This window comes from Eulemur rufifrons, chromosome 30 (genome assembly GCF_041146395.1).
Source record: "Eulemur rufifrons isolate Redbay chromosome 30, OSU_ERuf_1, whole genome shotgun sequence".
NCBI classification, from domain to species: domain Eukaryota; kingdom Metazoa; phylum Chordata; class Mammalia; order Primates; family Lemuridae; genus Eulemur; species Eulemur rufifrons.
The window spans coordinates 71,024,991-71,043,500 of NC_091012.1; the positions used below are offsets into that span (position 1 = coordinate 71,024,991).

General features: G+C 36.6%; 1 protein-coding gene across 1 annotated transcript in view; it reads right to left on the minus strand.

Annotated features, from left to right (window-relative positions):
• Positions 1-18,510, minus strand: part of DIAPH2 (diaphanous related formin 2) — an 803,657-nt gene that overhangs the window by 274,531 nt on the left and 510,616 nt on the right. The window lies entirely within an intron of this gene.

An 18,510-nucleotide genomic window follows, 5' to 3' on the forward strand; every position in this document is an offset into this window, starting at 1 on the left:
CTCAGATGTGAGTTAATTTCCTGTGCTTTCTTTTCTCGCCTTTGAAACCAGGGGATGAGACCAGATAATTAAATGGGCAGTGAAACCATTCTGTATGGCACTGCAATGGTGGATACAGGACATATATTTGTAAAAACCCACAGAATGTACAAAATAAACAATGAATCCTGATGTCAACTATGGACTTCAGATAATAATATCTATATTTGCTCACCAATTCCAACAAAGTCACCCTGATTATTAACATCTTGCATTAGTGCGGTGAAGGGGGCATATGGGTACTTTCTGTACTATCTGCTCAGGTTTTCTGTAAAGGTAAGACTGCTCTAAAAAATAAGGTCTATTAGTTTTAAAATACGTAGTTTAAAGAAGCTCCTTTCAAGGAGTTAGAATGAGGAATGCTAACAATAGAGAAGCATGGCCCTTAATCCATATTTTTAGAATGGAATTGTTCAACTGGCTATAGTCATTTCCATAAACTGTTCCCAATTGGGGTAAGTAATGGCATGGATTCAAGTCTCCTGACAGTTAGCATTTGGGTAGAGGAATAAGGTAGGAATGGGAGAGGTAGGGATAGATCTAAAATCCAGTGAAAGAGGATGCCGGGAGAGGATTTAGCTGGACTTGCTGGGTGCTTTTAACACAGCTGGGTCTTTGGGGAATACACCTTAAGCTTCCTTATCCTGGTTCAAGACATCATATATGTACTCCGTCCACCTGGAATGTGGGCCCCTTTCCCCTACTTCCGCATATTAATATCTTATGCAGCCTTAAGGACCTGAAATTAATGCAACCTTCTCTATGAAACCTAACCTGATATCCTCTTCCAGAGATGATCTTTTTTGATATATTCCTCCAGCATTTCACCTAATATCTGAAAGGTACCCAGTTGTTTCTGCAGTGTCATCTTTTAGCTTCTCTGCTGGGTACTAGGGTGCTTCAGGGTTGAATTTTATGCAATGCAACATATACAGCAAATGCTCAATAGGAATTTCTTGGCTAAATGGATTTTCTTTACTATGTTGAACATGCTAAACATTTCTGGATGGTTGATAAACAAGTTTCTCAATGAAGACACTGCCCCAAAGATTTAATGCATAATTTACTCATTCATTCTAGAGGCTTTGTTTGACTTTTCAAGTTTTCTTTGATGGCCTTTATTTCATACAATAGCCACATATTATAATAACACTGAAAGAAATAATATTTAGATCTCTATGTAACTGTGGGAGCAGATTCAGCAGTCAAAGCTAGAAGGAATTATAAAGGTTACTTAGTTCAACTTCTTTGTTTTTATGGATGAGGCAACAGAACCAGAGAGATGAACTGATTTCCAAACAGATGCACACCTGGTTTTTTTTTTGCAGGATCATGATTTGAATCCATATTTCCTATGTTAATACTCTAACATCCCACATGCCTCTGTAGTTGTAGCTTTTTTTTCCTAGAATATTTTTAATTAATCACATGATAAAGCACCTAACATTGACTAGCAGAAATGGTTGGGGTATTCCATCTCTTCGAAGTGAAAAACTAGATGGGGTTAGAACTTTGTAACTAATCAACATGTGTCAGGCTTAGTTATAGAAGGAACTCACTGTAGTGAATTAGCAAGGTAAGGCCTGATTTTGTCTCCAACTTTCCTATCACATATACCTTGAGGACTAAAGACAAACAAAAAGAAAAAAATGATAAGATATTTTAAAAATTTGGGCTGAAAAGATGATAGAAGAAAAATATTGCCCTTTGTATGTTGACATGATTCTACTGATCCACTGCCGATACATGACTTAGTTACGCTTCTTGTAGCCAAAACAGGTTGTAATTATCCAGTCTTCCTGGGTCTTAAAAATGTGTTCCTGATGAGCTAATAAACTCAGAGGTGTATGTTATGTATCTATTTAATTCATGAAGTTTATAGATAGAAAAAAACAAAGTTGTTTCCAGTCTCTCTCTCCCTCCACACACACACACACACACACACACACACACACTGATCACTAGTTTTATTTGCTGTTAAAGTTTCAAGGTTTCATTTGGTTTAAGTCATTAGAAGAAAACTGATGATGACCACTTCGACTTCTGGCTGGCAATGATGTCAAGGCCAAGAGTAAATATGTGGAATTATTGGCATAACGAATAAAGTTTCCTAAGGTTCAAGTATTCATTAAAATGACCAATGTCAAATTACATGTGAAACTGGGTACTGAGTCAGTGGAAACCTAAAATAACTATTATCCCAACCCCCAGGGGGCCTAATTAGTCAAACAGACTTCTGGAGTCATTTTAAATGTAAAAATTCCCCCTTAAACCTATGCTTATCGAAAAATACCTGAATATCACTGAGTAGTATACCATTTAGCTGATGGTAAATATTCCCAAACCTATTTGGCACACACGCAAACACACACACACACACAATCATACAATCTTTCAAATCATTATTGGGAGCACTATAGAAAGATCTGGGTTCAAACCCAGCCCTACCAGTTAATGGATATGAAACCTTAAAAATTTTCATAATGTCTCTGAACTATGAAATGAGACAAGATTGAAGAAAGCACATAAAGTATTTAATGTGCCTAAATACAGTGACTGGTTAGTAGGTAGCATTCAATAAATGTTAGTTCTTTAAAAGTCCTGCCATTCGAATGATATAATTATTTTGTTCCTAAGATGCGCTAAGCTAAAATACTTACATGTAGAAATATATTCAGAGTCCCATCACAAATAAAAGCTGTTGCTTCTTGTAACCATTATATTGTTGATGGGGATATTTATTTATTTTGCTTGGTTACTTATTTTCTACACCCCATACATGCAGTGACTACCACCTTTTATTTGCTGGAGTAGGGAATTGCATGTGGCCGATGGAATTCCTCTTGTATTCCTATACCTTATAACTTCTCTGGTCTGTTTGAATTATTTTCCTGTCTTCATTGGTATTTTCTACACCTATTAATTTATTATCCATGAACTTAATTAAAGTGTTGTTTACTGCTACTCCTTACAGATCATTAATGAAATGTTAATTAATTACAGGCCTAGCACTATCAAAATCACTAATATAATGGAAGAACCTCTCCCATCCCATTGTATTTTAGTGCTCATCCTAGTCATTTCACAGAGGTCCCGCCGTCTAATAAATATCAACTTATTCTTGAAATGATTTTTAAAAATTTATTCTACATTAAAGTTTTCTATCATAGCTAATTATCAGTATAGTAGCACAAATAAAAGCATGATGTTAAGGCTATGCCAAATGAGACAGCAAAAAGGATTATAATTTGTTCACAAACAGGCACTCAAAGTTTTTAACAGGAGCATGTGTTATTTTATTATTTATAGTACCCTGCTCCATTCATACAAGTTTTCATAGACTCCAAAGTGGGAATACATATATTTCCATAGACATACAAAATACAGCGTGTGTGTATATATGTATATATCCATGTATATATCCATCGCACCCTCCTCAAAAAACACAGCAAACAATGTATTGGTGTTAAAATCTGATCTGAAATTGGCTGTTTGTGTGATGTTCTATATAAAAGCAAATTGAATGGTCAAGGTACAGATTCAGTGTTTTTCCTGCATTCTCCACTATGATAAAAAATTAGAACAATTGGCACCAAAGGGGCACCCCCTGATGGCAACCTACAAAATGCCCCTACTGGGTTCACACGGTGGCAGAGAGCTTCTCAGATGATAACAGTGAATCTTTTCAAACAGAGTTGAGGACTGATCAATACTATAAAGCCATATACTTTCAGTTGCTGAATTATCCTGCTGTCTTTCCAATATTATTCTCAGACATTCTTCTGGGAAATCTTGCTTCTCCAGTGCTATTATTTAACTCAGCACACAAAACTTTGAAGAAATTCAAATAGCAAAGTAAAACTGTTTTCCTTATTGTTATGATCACATGTGAACATCATAAGAGCAATAATCTGAATCACAGCATTAGTGAATATGGAATTTCTCTCATTCACTCACTTTGCTCATTCGTACATTTAAAGATATTTATTGTTCATTTACTCTGCATAAGGCCCAGTGCTAGGTGCTGTGGGAAATACAAGGCTGTATTAGCAGTCTCTGATCACAGAGACTGTAATCCTGTGGGGTAATTAAGGTATATGTACAGGTGTACCTACAAGCCACTGCTTGCTTAAAATCTGACTTCAGTAAGTACACACAATAGTTCTACTCATCAGTTTGTATCTTAAATGATAATTGCAACAGGGTAGCAATGGAATAGTTTAGTGCAGAGCATACTTTGTATACATGAGTCTGTGCTATTCATTTTTTCTTCAATTGGTAGTACATGGCACAACATTTTGCACACAGTAGGCACGCCATAAATAAGTGCTCAATGAAATAATGGAATCTACTAATTATGCTCAAATGCCATTTTCTTTCTGTATGTTGGTGCCCAACAAATGGGAAAGACAATGCAGATTTCAAGCAGGAGGCATGGGAGATGTTTTTTCAATACTTTTACAGTTAGCATGTGGGAGAAGGTTTGGTCTGTGTGGTGTCAGAAAGCAGACATAGGATCAATGGGTGGAAATAACAGGAAAGGCAGATTTTGGCTCAAATTCAGAACTCTGTAGTAATTACAGCTGTCCAAAAATGTAGCTGCTGTTTCAAGAGCTAGTTGGGTCCTTGTCGTTTCCATAGGTACTGAAACAGAGATCAAAATGACCACTTGTCAGGATGTCAGAGAACGGAGTCTAGCCCTAGATTCAAGCAAAGGTGCCAACCGCTCTGTCAATAGGTGATGGGAGAAGCAGTATAGCATCCTAGTTAAGGGTGCCACCTCTAGAAACGACTTCTTTGGCTCCAACTCCAGCTGTGCCACTTAGTAGCTGTGTGACCTTGGGCAACTCAGCCCTTCTCTACCACAATTTTCTCATCATGTAAAGTGAAGTGAACAGCACCTACCTAATTGTGGTTGTCATTAGGATTAAATGATTTACTATTGCAAAACATTCAGAACAGTGCCTGGCGTATAGTAAATACTACATAAATACCTGTTAAATAAATGACATCGATAAGATTATGTCCTAGTATGTACAAAGTGTTTTTGAAGGAATTCCCCACGTTACCTTGTTTTATCATAATTTTGCACCAATCCCTAATTCCCTGGTCAGAGTTCATTGCTTTCTCTTCCTGTCAGCTATGACACTTTTGTATAACCTTACTTGTGCCACTTATCCCATTGAAAATTTTATCATAACTGTTTGTGTGCTGGGCTTTCCCCCCCCACAACACTGTGGACTCCTCAAAATAGAAACCCTCCCTTGTCATCTCTCTGTGCCCCATCTGTCCGAACAGTGTCCAAATACATGAGAGTTGCTGGATAATTTCAATTCCACTGTCAGTTACTCTGGGACAATCAGAGAAACATGGGACTTCAACATTTTATATGCAATATATATTAAAATTTCTGGCATTGATTATTGTAACTGTGTAAGGTTTGAGGAGATAAGCATTAACCACCACATTTAAAACTGAGTAAACTTGAACAAGAAATGGCGAATGACTTTCCCAAGGTCACATAATTGGTAGAACTAGGCGCATAACTTTAAGTTGCGTGTTCTTTCCTAATAGACCATACCACATCAAAAGAAGTTACATTAGACTGTAAACCTGTTTTGTTAGTACTGTCATTTTTAGGTGGCCAGAGAAATGGTATCATACTCTATATATCACCATAGCACAGTAAATGTGAAATAATGTATGATGACATAAGACTTCTTCAGAATAGGACTTGGAAAAATACGCAGTTGATTTGAATTAGAATGATTTAAAAATAAGCCAGTACATATTGTTTTGGACGTAGGAGGTAGAGTATAAATAATAAATAAATGAATTCTTTGTAAATGAAAGGAAATTACTCAAGCATGTGTAATAGCACAATTCAAGGGTCAATAATTTGTTTCATTTTACAAATTAATAACAAGGGGAGAAGTAGAAGAATGGGCTACTCAAAACAACACAGAGAGCTGCCAAGAGCAACACTGGAAAAACACAATTTGGCCAGAAATCAGAATTTGCATATTTTCTGCTATAAATCTTCGATTATGGTAAATTGTGAGGCCCAACAGTGCTTAACTTTTTCGGGCCACAATAGTTCATTTAGTAAATGGCTCTAAATGACACCCAAGTGCCTTTCATTTAGTGGCCTGAGAACAGTGAGCCAAGAGGGAGCAAAGAGCTAAACTTTCTCATTTAGGGGAAGGAGACCATTTCGAATCAGACCCTCCCAGGTGAGTAAACTATTCATGGAGGTCACAGTTGGGCAGTTTAGTTGTAACATTAAGTCTTTTAAGTCACATGGGCACCATTTACATAAGGAAATCAATGGGGACTGGGTACCCTAAGAGTTACGTATGTGCAGTATCTAATTTATACCCCAGGGAATATCTCATTCACTAAGCAGAAACTGACATGCTGTGACATGAGTTTTCCATTCCACTTAATGAAAGCAAGTCCTTAGTTCACTAAATCACCGCTCTGGAGGACAAGAAGTAGTTTCAGAAATAATGTCTCATGGCCAAATTTATTTCTTGTCTGAGAAGTTAAGAAGTTAATGGGACTTACTACTTGTTAGCGGTGCAACTGGGAGCTTGGCATGTTCTATTTCTAAAGACTGTCATTATTCATATTAATGAGGGCACAAAGAAAAAAAAATTATGAAATAACTTAGACACTGGAAAGGTCAGTGGTCAGAGACGAGTTCTTAAAGGCTTATCACTGTAACCTAAGTAAATTAATTTTTTTAAAAGAAAAAAGACATATTCTAATGGATTAAAATATTATGCAAAAAGAATATGTGACAGATGGCAAAGCTGAGCAACATTTACTGCAATATCTAACTTGGATCCAGCTGACGCACCCCATTACATTTCATACACAGCATTCTTATTATTGATAACTCCGAAACTCTTTGCAAATTCTTTATGTGTACAAAGTCAGATGGCACAATCGATAATTGGCGAGCTAATTTATGTTACAAATCAACTCTACATATAGTCCAAGTGGCAGCATCCTGTGTAAGAAAATCAGTTCTTTTATATGTTCACATTTCCAGTGAAACACATCATTTCTTGGTTTGATAGCTGATATTAGAAAGCTTATTCTTGTGGATTAGCTATACTTTGCAACCTCTAAATAAGCAGTCTGTTCTATGTCATGGAATCTTAACAACAGTAAAGGATGTGTCAAAAAATAAGTTCTGCTATACTTTGGAAAATCAACAAAAATCACATTTCATGTGCACTGTTTTGGCTCAAAGAATTAGCCTGTCACTTTTGACAGATGCAGCAAAGTGCCATACTTTTTCTTTAAAGGTAAGGCCAAAATAGATTTGGCAATTAAAAGCATGTGTTTGTCAAAAAAATTCCTACCAACAGCAAAAAATAAAAACTGTATTTATAATCACATTTTTTGTTTTATATTTTACTGAAACAACCACAAATTGAAATGTGAGACGCATTACCAGGATAAAGGATTTGTGCTCTGTGTTTCTGTCGAAATTTTCTCTTTTTCTCCCACTCCAGTTTACAAATTAGATTATGGTAGAGAATTACCTAAGTTGAGGAGTTACAGGATGTCTAAGCACCAAAGAATCATCTGTTTGGATGTAGATGGCATAGCTGCTTTATTTTAGACATCTTGCCAGATGTCCTGGGCGGTGCTCCAATAAGGATGTTGACAGTCATTGCACTAATTCTCAGAAACTGCACAGAAAGATAATACCGTCCAAACTGAAAGTAGATGAAATTCACACTTTTAAAGTCCATCATCAAAATAAACGCTGGCAACAGATCCTTATGAGACACGATAATTTGTATTAGAAAAAAAGAAAATAGCCAATATTTGTTCTTTCAAAGTTGTGGACAAAATTCTTTTTTTTATCAAAAAAATATATTATTTATTTGTAAACTTTAGGGCAAATAATATGACGCTCGCCATTAGATCTCTAGCATTAAGTGCAGTTTCTGGCTCATAGGTAGTTAAATAATATTATTTGAGAAATTAACAACGGGTCAATGAGGAATCAAACTACTTTTCATATATAGTATACAAATACACACACACACGCACATGTTCTGTGCTATTATACTAGAAAAACAAATGTTCTTTCAAGAAATCCAACTAGGCCTTTATGTTTTTTAAAGTTTTTTAACAATGCCTTTCAAGAAACTGAGAAAATGAGAGCAGTGACAAATAATAGAAGTTGTGTACATTTAGTGATGCTGTGCACAGACTTACCCCTAAACACTAACTCATTTAGAGAACTGGCTAATTAAAACTCAATTCAATAGTGATAATAATATTGCTGAACACCTACATTAGTACAATTATGTCCAAACTCCATATCCTTGCCAATAAGGACCTGCATGATCTATTCCCTGCCTTTTTCTGAGTTTTCATCTTATATTCGTTTTCCCTTTGTCAAACACACACCAGCCATATTGGCATTCTGTTCCTTGAACATACTGAGTTTCTTTCCATTTCTACACAATTTTTAAAAAGCCATTCTCCCTGACCAAAATGCTTTTACTGGGATCTTTGCATTGCCGAAATCTGTATATTTTAGGCCTCAGTTCAAACATCATCTTGACAAAAAAGCCTTTTTCTACTCTCCTAAAGGAGCACCCCAGTGACTGTCACGTAACCCTGTTTTATTTCCTTCAAAGGCACTTAGCACTACATAACACTAAATACCCAAACCCAACCCACCCCCAGCTAAAATGTAAGCCCCACGCAAGCAGTGACCGCATCTGTCTCATTAATCTCTCTACCTCAAGGGCCCAGAACAGTACATGACACACAGGAAATAGCTGACTCTTTTAACTGATTTGCCTTTTTTCAAGTTTTTCCCTTTTCTTTTCTTAAAATAATTTTTTATTATATTTATATAAATAGTAAAACCAAGGTAAAGCAAAGCTCCAGTTGATGCAGGTGTGTTTTGTTGGCGGTACTACCCTCACTATATGCTCATTGAACAGAAGCGCAACCCCAAGGAAAGGATGTTGTTTTCCCTTTTCTTATACATTCTGCACGTAATGACAAGATTGGCCGAGCAGTCTTACTAAAGTGCCACTCTTCTCTGGTCATGTGATGCCCCAGCTTCCTACCATGAGAGGGGAGTATGTTTCTCATCTCCACTACTGTCAGCTGCCTCAAAGCCGTCAGCTTTGAAATTCTTACTCTGTACTGATCTGGATTGATGAGAAACTTGAACAAAAATAATGGTACACTAATACTTGCAGATATTAAGAGCAATAACAGGGATAGCATACACTGATAACAGAGAATCAAGTCATTTCAAAACAGACAGAAGATTGACCATCCCTGAGTTCTTAGAGGGTGAGAGGTGGTGAGCATCAACAATAATGTAGTCCTTGATACCCAGCACTTCTTTAAAATATATGTGTGTAAGGGCTAATTAACCACTTGACCAGGTGCCCTGATGGTATCAGAGATATGTGCACGTTGTGTGCAAGAAATGAATAGCCATCTTTGATTCAATATAATGCCCTTAAATGCGTGGCATGTTGTATATGTGTGTGTCTCTGCATGCATATTTCTGTGAGACATACATGCACACAGAATGACTGAAAAAGATGGGAAAGATAGAGACATAAGTGCATGTATTCACACACAAGGGGGCAAACAGTCATCTGTGCCTTAAGAGTACCAACATGACACTCATTTTTCTTTACTTTTCTTTTTTTTTTTTTTTAAACAGGGTCTTGCTCTGTTACCCAGGCTGGAGTGCAGTGGCCTGATCATAGCTCACAGCAACCTCAAACTCTTAGGCTTGAGAGATCCTCCTGCCTCAGCCTCCCAAGTAGCTGGGACTACAGGTGCATGCCACCACACCCAGCTAATTTTTCTGTTTTTTTTAGAGATGGAGTCTCGTTCTTGCTAAGGCTAGTCTTGAACTCCTGGCCTTGAGCAGTCCTCCCACCTAGGCCTCCCAAAGTGCTAGGATTACAGGTGTGAGCCACCATGCCCAGCCCCAGTGTGACATTCTTAAAGCAAAAAAAATGAAAAAGTTTCAGAGGAAGGATGGAGAAAAGCATTCTATGCATATAATACTGCATTATCAGAGATAAATACCTCTAAAGCAGTTCACAGGAATTGATGACAATCTAAGATCATTAAGATATGGTTAAATTACAGTTGGAACATTCTATTTAGGAGGGCCAATAAAGAGTATATAGTTACAGTGCCTAATAAAATGTCTAGCACATGGCTGGTGTGTATTATAATCAATATAATAATGTACTTTACAAGGCTTTTCCTTACGAAATAAAAATTCCAGCATTCAAATGGTTAATGCTCAAACTTGGGAAATTGTAGTTATCTATAAAGGGATATATGCTACTAGAACTCTAGATAATTGAAATTTCACTGAATACTTGTTCAAAGTGTTGCATAGCCTCTAATGCTCAGGATTCTAAAAACATGAAATGAATGGCTTATGGCAATTATTTGTGATGTAACTGACAACTTAATAGGGACATTGTGATTGAGCTGGAAATAGAGAGTCAGCGATGACAGAAGAAAAAAAATATCTAATATGTGTGCTATCTGAACAAATAGCAAAGTAAGAGAAGAAATGCATGATATGAGTGTACATTTTGTCAATATAATATTTAGAGGACTGTGAAGTCACTAGCTCCTTTCTATTATCTATGTTCAATGCCTTACACATAACACCTTTTTAATCAACGCATAGAATAAACGAGTCTAGTCAAAAGGATCCTTCTTCAAACATTTTCCTCCCTTGGCTGCTAGGCCAGTAGAGTTTTCTGGTTTTCTCCTACCACACAGGCTGTATGTACCTTTTAAGCTTCCCCACCCTTTTGTTAAAATTCTTCTCATCTTCCTAACTTAGAAATGTTGAAGTGCCCCAGACCTGAGCCCTTGGACCTCGCTCTTCTCTGTCTACAGACAATCTTAACCAGTCTAACGGCTTTAAACATAATCTACGTGCTGATGGCTCCTGCATTTCCAGTGTGGATCTTCCCTTATACTCTAGGCTCACATACCTGTATCTCCATTTAGATACCTAAAAGGTATCTCAAAATTACCATGTCTGAAACCACACTCTTGATTCACCACCCTCACAATCTGCCCTTTTCCTCATGCAAGCTTTCTCATCTCTGTAATTGTCATTCACTCTTTTTGACCCTCTAATGACTTTTCAGTATACAAAAGGCCTTCCATGATTTCACCTCAGAACTATTCTTTCTCCTTCTACTTTTTCCCCTCACTCACTGCACACCATCCACTGGTCTTGCTCTTCCTGCCGAACTTTAAACATGCTCATGCTTGGGCTCATTCCTTAGAGCCTTTGCACTAGTTGCTCCCTCTGCATGGAAAGCTCTCCCCTCAGTTATTCACACAAATCATCTCCTCACTTGATTGAAATCTTCATCTAAATGTCACTGTCTTGGAGGGGTCCTGCCCTTGCCCACTTAACTTTGAAAAAAAGGCGTCACTATCATTCTTTAATCCTTTTACTCAGCTTTATTTTTTTTATCACTTATCCTTGTCTGATATTATATTATATATTTGTTTTTTTCACTCTCTACCACATTAGAATATATGCTCAAAGGGACTTTATTTTCTCATCACTGATCCTCAGTGAAAAAAACAGGGCTTGGCACATTGTAGGTGTTTGATAAATATCTGTTGAATGAATAGATGACTTTGTTACCAGTGGGAATAATGTTACAGTATTATAATATTAATACTGAATCAGGGAGGAAATTAATTCAACATTTAATATTTGAGCAGAACAAGGATGGATACACTATACAGGATTAGAAATAAGAAATTTTTAGAGCACATTCAAGATCACCTAATACAATCCTTTTGTACTTAAATGTACTCATTTGCATAACTTCGAAATATTATTTCATTTCCCTGACTTTCTGTGTTCAGGCTAATTTATCGAAAGTTGATACTTTTATTTCTTCTAAAGGAAACAAGTATTAAAACACTTCATTCCTGATAACATTAAGATTTAAATGCAAGGCAAGGACTCACAGAAGGGAAAAATGAACAATCATTCATAAGTCCAAAAAGTTTTGAATAAATATTAGTATTACTAACGAAAGTATATCTTGGAATTTTATGAAAACACAAATGACATACAAAATGTGTGCAGAAAAATAGGCAAAATGCCCCATGTGCAGTATGATTATTAATAAAATTAAGGAAATCTTCCCTTATTAACATAACAACAATGTAAATTTCATGAATCTTTTGGTATTTCATACACATTCACATGCATACACACACACACACACACCCCACAAAAGAATTGCCAGGTTTTTATAAACTTACAATTCAAAGATATGACCTCGCAATCAAAACTATTGGGTCATTAAATATGAAATGTCCGATTTTGAATCGAAAGTATAGTTCATTATATCTCAAACAACAAGCAATATGATTAATCAAAGTATGCACCTAAACTATCCACACAGTTTTGCCTTCTTAATGGTAGCTTGTTTAAGCCAGCAGCAAAGAAGCCTAGAGAGTGAGTGGAGATGAAATCTTGAAAGGTGTTTTCCACAGCTTGTTGACAATTGAATATTTTTCCTTGCAAGAAGTGGTCCAAAGCCTGGAAGAAGTGGCAGTCAGTTGGTGCACGGTCGGATGAATACGGTGGATGACAGAGTTTCCAAGTCCAGCTGCTATAGTTTGAGCAGCATTGTCTTGTAAGAGGATTGGCCTATCTCTATTGAACAATTCTGGCTGCTTAATTGCAAGCATCCTCACCATTTTGTCCAATTGGTTGCAGCAGACATCCGCTGTAATCGATTTACTAGGTTTCATGAAGCGGTATTGGATAATACCAGCGCTGGACAACCAAACACATACCATTAGCTTTTTTTGATGAATATTCGGTTTTGGACTGTGTTTCAGCACTTCATCTCTATCTACCCATTGTGCCAAACACTTTTGTTGTCAAAAAGAATCCATTTTCATCGCACATAACAATACGGGGTAGAAATGGTTCACCTTTATGTTGTGACAGCAAAGAAAGGCAAGCTTCAAGATGATTTTTCTTCTGATGCTTGCTTAATTCATGTAGAACCCATCTATCTAGCTTCTTTACCTTGCCCTTTGTTTCAAATAGTCCAATATTGTTGGAATAGTAACGTCAAATCTTGCTGCTAATTCATGTGTGGGTTGAGACAGATTCGCTTCCACTACAGCTTTCAGCTCATCATTATCCACCTTGGTCTCAGGTCACCCATGTGGCTCATTTTCAAGATTAAAATCACCAGAATGGAACTTCTCAAACCATCCACGTACAGTGCATTCATTAGCCACAGCCTTCCTAAACACTTCGTTGATATTTTGAGCTGTCTGCGCTGCATTGGTTCCACGACAGAACTCACATTTGAAAATAAAACAAATGTTTGACTTATCCGTGGTTTCATAAAAATTGCTCTAAAAAAATTTTGAAAGATAATCACAAGCCAAAATGTGCTTTTGAGAAACTGAGGATGTACCTTCACAATAAAAATAAAACAAGAAGTATCAAAGTGAAATGTCAGAGATATCAACTGTCAAACTTGGTACTTAAGGAAGTCGGGCATTTCATACTTAATAACCTAATAGTTTTTTTGGTATTTTAAAAAGTCATCATTTTAACACCTAAACTGCCTACAGGCAGCAGGGTTTCTTCTGTAAGACTAACCCATGGCAGCTGCATTTCATTTTTATTTGAAAAGAATGATCCAGTGTTTTTATAGCTCTCGATTAAGCTGTTTAAATAAAAAAAGTAAATGTTGAAACAGGAAACCACTGTAGTTAAGCTCTGTGTAAACTAGTAATGGGAGAATCTCTGGTGGTTTCAAAGTTCGGTTTGGATAAATACCTAAATCTATTCCAACCTCTTTAGCTAAAATATTCCAGCTCCCACAAGGTCCGTAGAGCTTTAGGTTTTCCACAGAATCTGACACAGCTTTTCAAAAATACCCACACTCAATCCCTAGCCAATAGTAAAAGTAACTTTGGAGAAAAAAAGTTACCAGAGTTTTTGAAAGATAAAACGTCCTCAGTAACTGGCTTAATTTGAGAGATTTCTAACTCTCCAACTTCAAAGGCAGTATAGACCATGGACAAGAAACTAACCAAATCATCACCAAGTTACCAAGCTGTCAAACATCTTAACATTCCCCTTCACCTCTTCCTTGATTTAATTCTTATCCATCCTTCAAATCTCAGCTCCAGCTTTACTTTCTCTGGAGAGCAACTCTTGTTAACTAGGTTGTTGGCTGCCATGGCATTATAAATCTCCCCCGTATCGCCTGCCATGGTTGCTTATGTAGTTATGTAACATCTATCTCTTCCAGCAGACTAAAATCTCCTTGAGGGTAAGCTTTATATCTTTTTTGTTCACCACTGTATTCCAAGTACCTAGCACAATTCCTGGAACACAGAGAGTAATCATTGAAAAAACATCTATGGAATGGATGAATCCTCAAAAATATCAACTAAGTGCAAGGGTTAAAATGAAAGTTTTTGTTGCAGAACATTTCAGAGTTGATACGAGAACATAAAAGAGCTTTTTAAACCATAAAACATTATATAAATGCAAGTTGTTATAATTGTAGTACAAATCCTACCTATAGGGCAGTTAAATGTATTATTGAATGTAAAAAAAAAAAAAAAATACCATCTGTCTCATCAGACACACACACACTCCTTTCTTATATTGGAAATAATTCTGACCTTAGTCCTTACCTGAATCAGTAGCTGGCAGGTGGCAAGTATCACCCCACTCAGGCAAATACCATGTGGTGACTGGTAACAGGGAGAAGGAGGAGAACAAGAGTTCCTTGCCTTTCCACTATTTACAACCCACTAAATACTTACTGTTCAAACTCCTTAGACCAGATTCTTGATTATTTGGAATTTGATTTTTACCCTCTTTCCTAGTAATAATTATCACTACTCCCAGCCAAACAGGTCTACTAGATGTTCCCTCAACACATTTTTGATCTTTATTGACTCTGAGTCTTTGCTTGTATCTGGACTATAACTTTCCATTAAACCATTCCCCAAGTATTCAGTCAAAAGTGATCAGCCATTGCTGTGAACTACTACTAAGACAATGCACGTGAGCACTCAATGCACAATGGAAACCTCTATGGATGTACTGGGTTTCATTATTTTAAATAATGAATTTTCCATCATGTATACTGCATTTATCACACCCATATTATCTTATAATCATTTGGGTATATTGTTGATTCTGTTTTGTAACTTATATTAATATATTCCTGAAATGAAAGGTCCATGTCTTTCAGGTTTTTTTTTTTTGTTTTAAATGGACAGGGTCTCACTCTGTTGCCTGGGCTAGAGCGCAGTGGTGCAATCACAGCTCACTGCAGCCTTGAACTCCTGGGCTCAAGTGATCCTCCTGCCTAGCCTGCCAAGTAGCTGGGACTACAGGCGCATGCCACCATGCCCGGCTTATTTTTAATTTTTTGTAGAGACAGGGTCTCACTATGTTGCCCAACTATGGTCTCAGACTCTTGGGCTCAAGCGATCCTCCCACCTCAGCCTCCCTGAGTGATGGGATTACAGGCATGAGCCACCGCACCTGGCCTCATTTTTATATACCTCACAATACTAATGTTTTCTACACAAGGCAAATTCAGGCATTAAAAGAATGTGTGGGCAAAAGGGAGACGTAACAGAGCAGAGGGCAAACTCTGTGTCAATCATGCACTGATATCTGAATGTTTAGGCAAATACGTTAGATAACCTAACACATATGCCCCATCATATGGCATCTGAATGCCTATAACCAATTATTTTGACATACTCTGTGAATTTAAGACATTTAATCTTCTAATACAGGAATCACTGATCAAAATATAGTATTAAAAAATCCTGTTTATAAATTTTAAAAGACCAATAAAGTCTACGTTGATTGTTCACTTCAAATCTTAAATTCTGAATTCTTCTTTAACCTAATCCTAGAATATCCACATATTCCAGTTTGGGTGAGTTCCTAGAATGTAAAATCATTTTTAATGTTTACCTAATACAGACATAATTAGTGAGGGGTTTTGTTTGTTTAAATAAAGACATTAAATGGTTTTGAAAGTCAATCAGAATTAGATGACTTATGAGAGGACAGAGCAAAATATTTTTTAACTATAACCTTGAAATAAAATGCCAGTAGAGAACAAATCATGCATTGATTCATTCACCAGTCATATCTGAGCCCTACTGTGTAACAGGCACTGTAATACAAAAGATGGTCATCACAAAACTAACATAGTAAACTTGCACACAGCTTACAATTCAGCAGGAGTTGAAAGTTATCTTGTCCATGAAGCTGCTACAAACCACAGCGTCCCCTGCCTTGGGACGACTGCTTGAGCCCAGGGGTTCAAGACCAGCCTGGGCAACATAGCGAGACCTCATCTCTACAAAATAAATAAATAAATAAATTAGCCAGTGTAGTGTTGTCTGCCTGTAGTCCTAGCTATTCGGGAGACTGAGCCAGGAGGATTGCTCGAGCCTGAGAGTTGGAGGTTGCAGTGAACTATGCTTATGCCACTGCACTCCAGCCTGGGCAACAGGGTGAGACCCTGCCTCTAAATAAAGAAAGAAATAAAAATAATAAATAAATTTAATTAAAATTTTTTAAAAAGTCCCCTGCCTTGTTAGCTCTTAATACATTTATAACAATGCCACACAGTTAAACTGTATTAGACACCATCCTTATAGCCACGTACTTCTCATATGTGTGCTCTTAACTAAATGTTAAGCTCCTTTAGAGCCAAGCGAATATTTTGTAGTTTATTTTTATGTTTCAGTTTCATGGCACATAATACAGTGCTAGGGACTTCAGTAGCTGCTTAATAAATATATGTTGACTGATAAAAGCATGGAAATAAACTTATTTGTGAACCTAAGGAAACTGTCGGTACACCCAGTTCTTAATTATCTGTGCTATGAGAGATATCTAATTCACAACAAAGGATAATACACAAGTCATTTCCATTTGGCTTTGGAATGCATTTCCATACTTAACTTTTCATTTGGGTCTCTTGGTTGGTTTGTGAATGCATTTCCAACGAAATAATAAAGTTGCAGTGTTAATTGCCAACTGTGGCCACAGCCAGAAAGAATGCTCTCACCAACCAAAATGATAGTAAAGATTATTGAAAATGTCTATTGCATTTTTAGCCTGTACTATACTCATTTAGCAATTAAATCACCTTGTATTGTTTTTTGCTGTCTTCTGTCAGTTTTACCTCCTGACTACATTCTTCCTTGAAAGCAGGAAACACACCTTAATCTTATTTTATAGGAGTCATAGCATTTAGAATGTCATCTTTCACGAAGTATGCAAGAATCTTTAAATTTCATTTGTGGTCTCTTTCTCTTTCCTACCAAAGTGAAAAAGGTAGGAATTTGCTAACCATTGAACATCTGGATACTCCCTGAATGATGAGGTGTTAGCATCCTGCTTTCTCCATGGGCATTCATTACATTTTAAAGAATATACCTTTTCTCTAACAGTTTAAAAACAAAAAACAAACGTAGAACTTAAATTAGAAAAAAAAAAGGATAAAATGAAGTTGGATAAAAGAAGACCACTGTTGTTTATAAAGAACATTTTCCTTGGGGAAAATAATTTATTTCCCATTTGTGAGGATTAGGGGAGAATGATAAATAAATAAATGACACTTTTTATATGGTTAATCCATTTTACAAAGCATGTTAAAAGTCATTATTATACCTAACCCTAATAACAACATATGTGAGGTAGGCAAGCCAAATATTATGGTTTCAGTTTTACAAATGGGGAAACAGAGCATCTTTCCTAAGATCACAATAGACCTAAGCCAAGGCTACAGCTTAGGTCTATTGATACCAGTCCAAGTATCTTTTCATTCAGATGGCTTAAGAAAAATACTCTGCATTTATAAAAACATTAAAGTTTGAAAGTACTTTTATATATAGGTTCTGAGTCAGGCCCATGATAAACACATCTAGAGATCAGTAATTGAATAGAGATGCTGCCCATAAATTTGACAATGCCTTAGCAGATAGGAAAAACCATTTACTAAATATTGCTTTTGATGAGGTAAAGAGAGTTGTTACTGTCACCTCCAGGAACCATTATCAACTCAGTCACTCATGCCTTTTCTCTCCTCAGCCACCACCAGTGGGTAATCAGGTCCTATTCTCCCTCTCACTGATGAATTTTGGAAAGCTTGTCTATGATTCCTTTTTTATTTTTCATTGATTTTCCATTCTCACTATTGGTAAATGCTTTACCCTTCAATGCGTAGCTGGGATGTAGTCATCTCAAGTTGATTATGGTTCTAAATGTATGTTTATGAGGTATATATACACTCCCATCATCAGAATTAAATTGGATAATTTTTAGCAATGCTAGTCATACATTTCTTTCCATTTCTAACTTCACCAATGAGT